The sequence below is a fragment of the Mixophyes fleayi genome, chromosome 3 (assembly GCF_038048845.1).
Source record: "Mixophyes fleayi isolate aMixFle1 chromosome 3, aMixFle1.hap1, whole genome shotgun sequence".
NCBI classification, from domain to species: Eukaryota; Metazoa; Chordata; class Amphibia; order Anura; family Limnodynastidae; genus Mixophyes; species Mixophyes fleayi.
The window spans coordinates 235,492,866-235,499,841 of NC_134404.1; positions in this window are offsets into that span (position 1 = coordinate 235,492,866).

Consider the following 6,976-nt stretch of genomic DNA (forward strand, 5'->3'; position numbering starts at 1 on the left):
TTGTTCTGTAATGTTTTACCCTGTATGGTCTACTGTTTGTACTATGTAAGGCGCTGCGGAAACCTTGTGGCGCCTAACAAATAAATGATAATAATAATAATATAACTCTCCAGCTGCTGTGGGACTGGAAGTCTCAGTATACCTGCCAGCCTATTGTGGGGCATGCTGGGACTTGTAGTTACACGTAAACTGGAGAGCCACAGGAGGCGTAAGGGGGCTGTTCAAGCATACTTCTGTTTGACAGCAGCAAGTTTTCATAAATTCTCTGATTATGATTCAATGATCTTTGCAAAAAGTGCTGTAGGTATTATTACTATTATTATTATTATTATATGGAACTGAGGTGGGCCTTGAACTTTAAATGCCAGGGCTGATTTTTAGTCCCAGTCCGGCCCTGTATATGAGTATGAGATGAACTAAAACACAGCAAATAATTACTTTTAAATATCAAAGTACATAGATGAATTATTATGAACTGCTGATTGCAAACCAGCATTTTCAAAACAATGTTGTTTGGCAGTGGCAGAGCTATATAGGGAATGCAAACAAACCAAAGATTTCCCATTGTCTATATCATATGCTTAATGTGGAGCAATTGGTTTGCAAAACATTTTTTAAAAATATCAAGTAAATGATAAATACAATTAATAACTTGAGTAAACTGTAAGCTTTATCCTGATTTCTAGAGCTAATTCCAGCTTGACAATTACGTTTAGTCTGCAGTGTCTGTCCTGGTTTACTGTATAAGTAAACAGCTGGGTGCTCCAACTTCTTACTGTTTTTACTCCAATGTTTTCATTTTTCAAAAAGCAGATTCTGCTGTGGCATTAAGCACAGTTTTCTAAAGCATTTAAATTTGAAAAATGTGTTTGGTCTGCTATGTATGCCCTACTGTTACTGTATTAGTAAAAAGCTGAGTGTTGCAACTTCTTAAAACCAAGGGTTTCAAAAAGCTAACTCTGTTGTTTCATTTGACAAGTTTATCTAAATCTCCTAAGTTAAAAAAAAGAACGTAAAACAAACAGCTCTTCTTTACTCCAATGTTTCCACATTTCAAAACCTAATTCTGGTTTGGCATTAGACACAGTTACCTAAATCTTATAAATTTAAGAATTGTTTGTGGGTGGGCTGTGTATGTGCAGGCACTAATGCAACAAAATTGCACATCAGATCCTAGAGTCACAGTTGACAGGTTAGCATTGGATCTAGGTCCAATGTGTGTCATCATTTAATCAGGTTTTTATGGATTAGTTGAGGTCATGTGTCCATGAAACCAAATTCAATCTCAGTTCAATTTATTTTGAACAGCAATTTCTCAGCTGTACAGGAAGATTAAAGACACAGGGCCTGATTCATCAAGGAACGGATCTGCCGTTTTTTGCGGATGATATGCAATTAGCAACTGCGCATGCCCAGAAACGGGAGCTAAGAAGGGAAATACATTATAATCCGTTGCACAAACTGTGATAATCCGTTACGTAAGCTAAGAATCTCTTAAATTTAAGTGATATTCCATCGCAACTGCACTTAAGAAGTTTTCTGGCCACTTGAGATAAAAGGGTTGGGAATGGGAGGGGAATGGACGGAAATCTTAAATAAGTTGAGAAGAGTAGGCGTTATTTGTGCTGACTTGAGAAGAGTAGGCGTTACCTCTGGCTATGTCGGATAGTTAAGTTGAATTTTATCTTAACTCATTGCTGAAACTTAAGGAAGCTCAGGGTCATGTTTAAATCCAAACCAGCTAGCTAAATAACAATAATAAACTATTCTAAAAGCATCACTTGCTTAAAACAATCACAAAAACGATATTTATGTTGTGATTGCACAACATGCATCTTAATACACTTCCCATAAAATGTTTTCTTTTTCGGGGGGGAAATGTATTTTATATTTATATCAAACACTAAACATTGTGTAAATTTTTTTAAAAGCAACCTCTTTTTAATTATAACCACCATGGTAATAAATTGCAATGTAAAGTGGTTGATGTGTCAACAGTTAGGTACTGATATTTGGGAATTAGGTTAAATACAGAACTGCCGGAATACCGGAACGCCGGAATGAGTCAGCTTACTATAGCGCCCTCTGCTGCTTGGTGTCTTCAGTAAAGCTTGCTGTGTTTTCTAGGCCTGTATAGTGCATTTAGGTCTGCTACACAAATATGTTATCTGTAATATGTGGAGCAACTATTACACATATTATATTGCATATATATTGTATATCCCAGCTATATATTCTAGCTATCCATTCTACCTGCCTTAATACATGTCGGAATGGAGTCCTGAGTGCATTCCCCATCCATTCCGGCTGCCGGAATGGGGTTTAGAGTACCCTAACCATCCATTCTGGCTGCTGGAATGGGGCTCAGAGTACCCTAACCATCCATTCCGCCTGTTGGAATGGGTCTGCCAGTACCTTAGCCATCCATTCCGGCTGCCGGAATGGATGGCTAATGTAGTGGAATCACATTCCCCCGATACAATTGACGCAAATACTGATTGATTCTTTTTCCAGACCCAGTGGATTTTACTACTGTGGCCAATGTGTGGGATGTAGAAACATGAAAACCAGGACCACTAAACCCACAACAAGCTTCCAATCTCAAGTTACCACTAAAGAGTTCCCCATAAACCAATTCATGTCCTGCAACAGCACCAACATCATCTACCTACTGGAATGCACATGCAAATTACAATATGTAGGACGAACAATCAGAACACTGAAAGTTACAATAAATTAACACATCCGCAACATCAAAAATGGATATTTACTTCATAGTGTATCAGATCATTTCCATAAAATACACAACTCCAACCCCGAGGGCCTCAAATTTCTCGCTATCAAGCAGGTTGCTAAAAACTGGAGAGGGGGAGACTTCATTTGGCGAATTAACAGGGAGGAGGCAATTTGGATCTACAACCTAAGGACCCTCACCCCCAGAGCATTAAATATAGACTTCGAGATCAAGTCCTTATTAAACTAAGCAACACTTCCCTCCTCTCCTCTCATGATCTTTCACTACCCACACTCTTAGTCACATATCTGGACCTAGAGTTCATACCATTACGATAACCCTTTCCAATAAACAAAGAGGGCACAAATCCACAATATAACCCATATATTCTTGCACTCCATTCCAAACTATATGCCTACATGACGCAGCACACAGATAATTAATAAATTATAATTAGTGTTGCTGGTCACTATCACTTCATCTCATAACAGGTACCCAGAAGACATAAAAGCACAAACCAATATCACAATTATCACCCCCCAAGAATCCCCACCTGGCGATTTTGCTTAGATGCTTCTCCATTTCATCTGTATTCATCACTATTACTTGCAAAGTGTTAGACATAATAGCCCTATGACTCAACAATTTCATTCTCCTTACACAGCAGAGTGGTCATCCTCCAGAATGACAAACAAGCAGGAAGTAATGACCACTGGAACACAATCAATAGGGATATGTCAAACCCCACTCCAACATAGGGGTTTTCACCAAGGTGCATTTATAATTATTTCCATTCACTCAGCAAAGTTTTGTGTGCCTAAGTAGCTACTAGACGAGGAATATGCCATGGCTGCATGGCCATCCTGTGACCTAGAGGGATTGAGTTATAAAGGAAAGGAAAGCACTACCAATTGTCACGAATCACCATAGAAGTTGAGTTATAAGAACCTGTTGTTGACAAGAGCTGCACCAATAGCAACCCCATTTCCCATTGAACCAGATATGTTCGCCGGTACTCGGTTGTCCCCAGGACTTATTCTCGAGTAGTGATAACTCAACTCCGGTAGGTAGGCACCACAGAGGACTTAACAGTGGGATGCTGAGCAGAGATACTGCTGGACCAGATAAAGCAGGAACACTGAGAAGTAACAGAATGCAGTACTAACCTCCACCAGTATTACAGATTGGCAGTATGGAGTAGAGGATGGTGCAGTACCAGCTGTAGCCTGTGTGAGATGGAGCTAGAGAGCAGTACAGTGTCAGGGAAAATGCCGGAGCAAGATTGAGCAGTAAATCTGTACTGTGAAACAATGCAGACACAGGTGAGTCTGATGGAGCAAATAGCTTGCACCACTATCCTGCGGATGGGGGGATATCTCTCATATGAAAAGGCAGAGTCCGAATCCAAGTAGAAGTCAGGGCCACGAGCAAACAAGCAAGGTCAGTATTCAGGCAGATGTCAGGGTCACGAGCAAACAAGCAAGGTCGGTATCCAGGCAGAGATCACAACGGGTATCAATCAGGAAACTGGCAGATTAATCAGAGAACCAGGAGCACAAAGAAGCAAGCGTGTGAACACCATAACCGGCAAAGGCAGAGTGAAGCTGAAAGGTAATTAAACCAGTAGTAGCCAATTAGGGCAGGTGTCAGATAGAGTTGCAGGTGAGAGAAGTTCAGGTGATCACACTCAGGCTGAAAACAACACTGCAGCAGCCAAAAAGAAAACAGCAGTTACCTGCTATTCCTAACACCAATCCAGCTAATGTTAACTGTACACAACCATGTCCCAAAGTGATGGAGACCCCAGAAATTTAAATACCAAAATGAAACACAAATTTGAAAACAAAACCACATTGTCCACCCAAAGCACTCAACACAAATTTGTACAGTTAGACTCGGACAAGCTCTAATCCTACTACAAATTTTCAACCCATTCCCTAAGGATTTTTCACATATATTTTAATGCAAGTTAGCTCAAGAACAAAACTGACCCTCTACCGTTTAAGATGTACTTTTTATCTCTATGCCCCCCTAGAGTGTCTCCCCTAACACACATTAACACTGGAAATTCAGTGTATTGTAATACACTTTGAAATGAGTGCTTCAAGTGATGTAGACTCAGTGTACTGATGTAACAATGTACTGACAAACACCATTATGTCCTGAAAGACTAATATGTGTAAAATAACCAACAACCAAACAGTTATAAATTCAAATGTAATTTTGTTTCCATTACATTATGTATTTGACTTTTTAAAAAAATGACAAATAATTTTTTAAAAAAACATTATTTTTTTTATGCATTCTGCCACTCTGTGGTCTTACAACTCGTGCCTGGCTTCGAGTAATCCGTGATGAGGAGGGCTCAGAGCAAGCATCCGAACTCTCTTAGTCAGCATATGTAGTATATAATAGAGTAGGGTAAAATCTGCGGTAACTATAGAGCGCAGCCACCTATAATCCTACATACATTCCACCCAAGTATGTAAACATATAAATCACACACAATATGGAAAATAGGAACGGCACTATCTAAAACATGTATCAATCACTTTTCTCATCACAGATAAAAATGGACCTCAATAGATGTTCATAACATATAGTCCATAAGTCCCAAATTTGGATAGTGATCCTCTCCTTGAGAGTGGTTAGGAATAGTATGTTGAATGTTGATATTCTAAATAGGGATGAGCGCACTCGGATTTATGAAATCCGAGCCCACCCGAACGTTGCAGATCCGAGTAGGATCCGAGAGAGATCCGGGTATTGGCGCCAAATTCAAATGTGAAACTGAGGCTCTGACTCATAATCCCGTTGTCGGATCTCGCGATACTCGGATCCTATAAATTCCCCGCTAGTCGCCGAAATCTTCACTCGGGCATTGATCAGGGTAGAGGGAGGGTGTGTTAGGTGGTCCTCTGTCCTGGTAGATCTCGTGCTGTGCTGTTTAGTTCTGTGCTGTGCTGTTTAGTTCTGTGCTGTGCTGTGCTGTGCTGTGCTGTGCTGTGCTGTGCTGTGCTGTGTTCTGCAGTATCAGTCCAGTGGTGCTGTGTGCTGTGCTCTGTCCTTCTGAGGTCAGTGGTGCTGCTGGGTCCTGTGCTGTGTCCTGTTCAGTCCAGTGGTGCTGTGTCCTGTGCTCTGTGCTTCTAAGGGCATAGTTATTTCCCCAATATTCCCCTGTGTTTAAAAAAATAAAAAAAAGTTTTTTAAAAAAATACCAAAAACTACTTTAATTTTTTTTAATTACCACAAAATTTGCACAACCAATCCTGCAGTATAAGCCCATTGGTACTGCAATATTACCAAGTTCACACATTCAGCAGTAAAAGTCCAGTGGTACTGCAATATTACAAAGTTTACACATTCTGCAGTATCAGTCCAGTGGTGCTGTGTCCTGTGCTCTGTCCTGCTGAGTTCCGTAGTGCTGCTGGGTCCTGTGCCGTGTCCTGTTCAGTCCAGTGGTGCTGTGTCCTGTGCTCTGTGCTTCTAAGGGCATAGTTATTTCCCCATTATTCCCAAGTTTTTAAAAAATAAAAAATAAAAAAAATTAAAAAAAAAAAAAAATATATATAATAATTATAACCAAATTTGCAAAACCAATCCAGCAGTATAAGTCCATTGGTACTGCAATATTACAAAGTTCACACATTCTGCAGTATCAGTCCAGTGGTGCTGTGTCCTGTGCTCTGTCCTGCTGAGTTCCGTAGTGCTGCTGGGTCCTGTGCCGTGTCCTGTTCAGTCCAGTGGTGCTGTGTCCTGTGCTCTGTGCTTCTAAGGGCACAGTTATTTCCCCACTATTCCCAAGTTTTTTAAAAATAAAAAAAAAGTAAAAAAAAAATAAAAATTAAAAAAAAAAAAATATATAATAATTATAACCAAATTTGCAAAACCAATACAGCAGTATAAGTCCATTGGTACTGCAATATTACCAAGTTCACACATTCTGCAGTATCTTGTGCTACATATAATGGAGACCAAAAATTTGGAGGATAAAGTAGGGAAAGATCAAGACCCACTTCCTCCTAATGCTGAAGCTGCTGCCACTAGTCATGACATAGACGATGAAATGCCATCAACGTCGTCTTCCAAGCCCGATGCCCAATCTCGTAGTACCGGGCATGTAAAATCCAAAAAGCCCAAGTTAAGAAAAAGTAGCAAAAAGAGAAACTTAAAATCATCTGAGGAGAAACGTAAAGTTGCCAATATGCCATTTACGACACGGAGTGGCAAGGAACAGCTTAG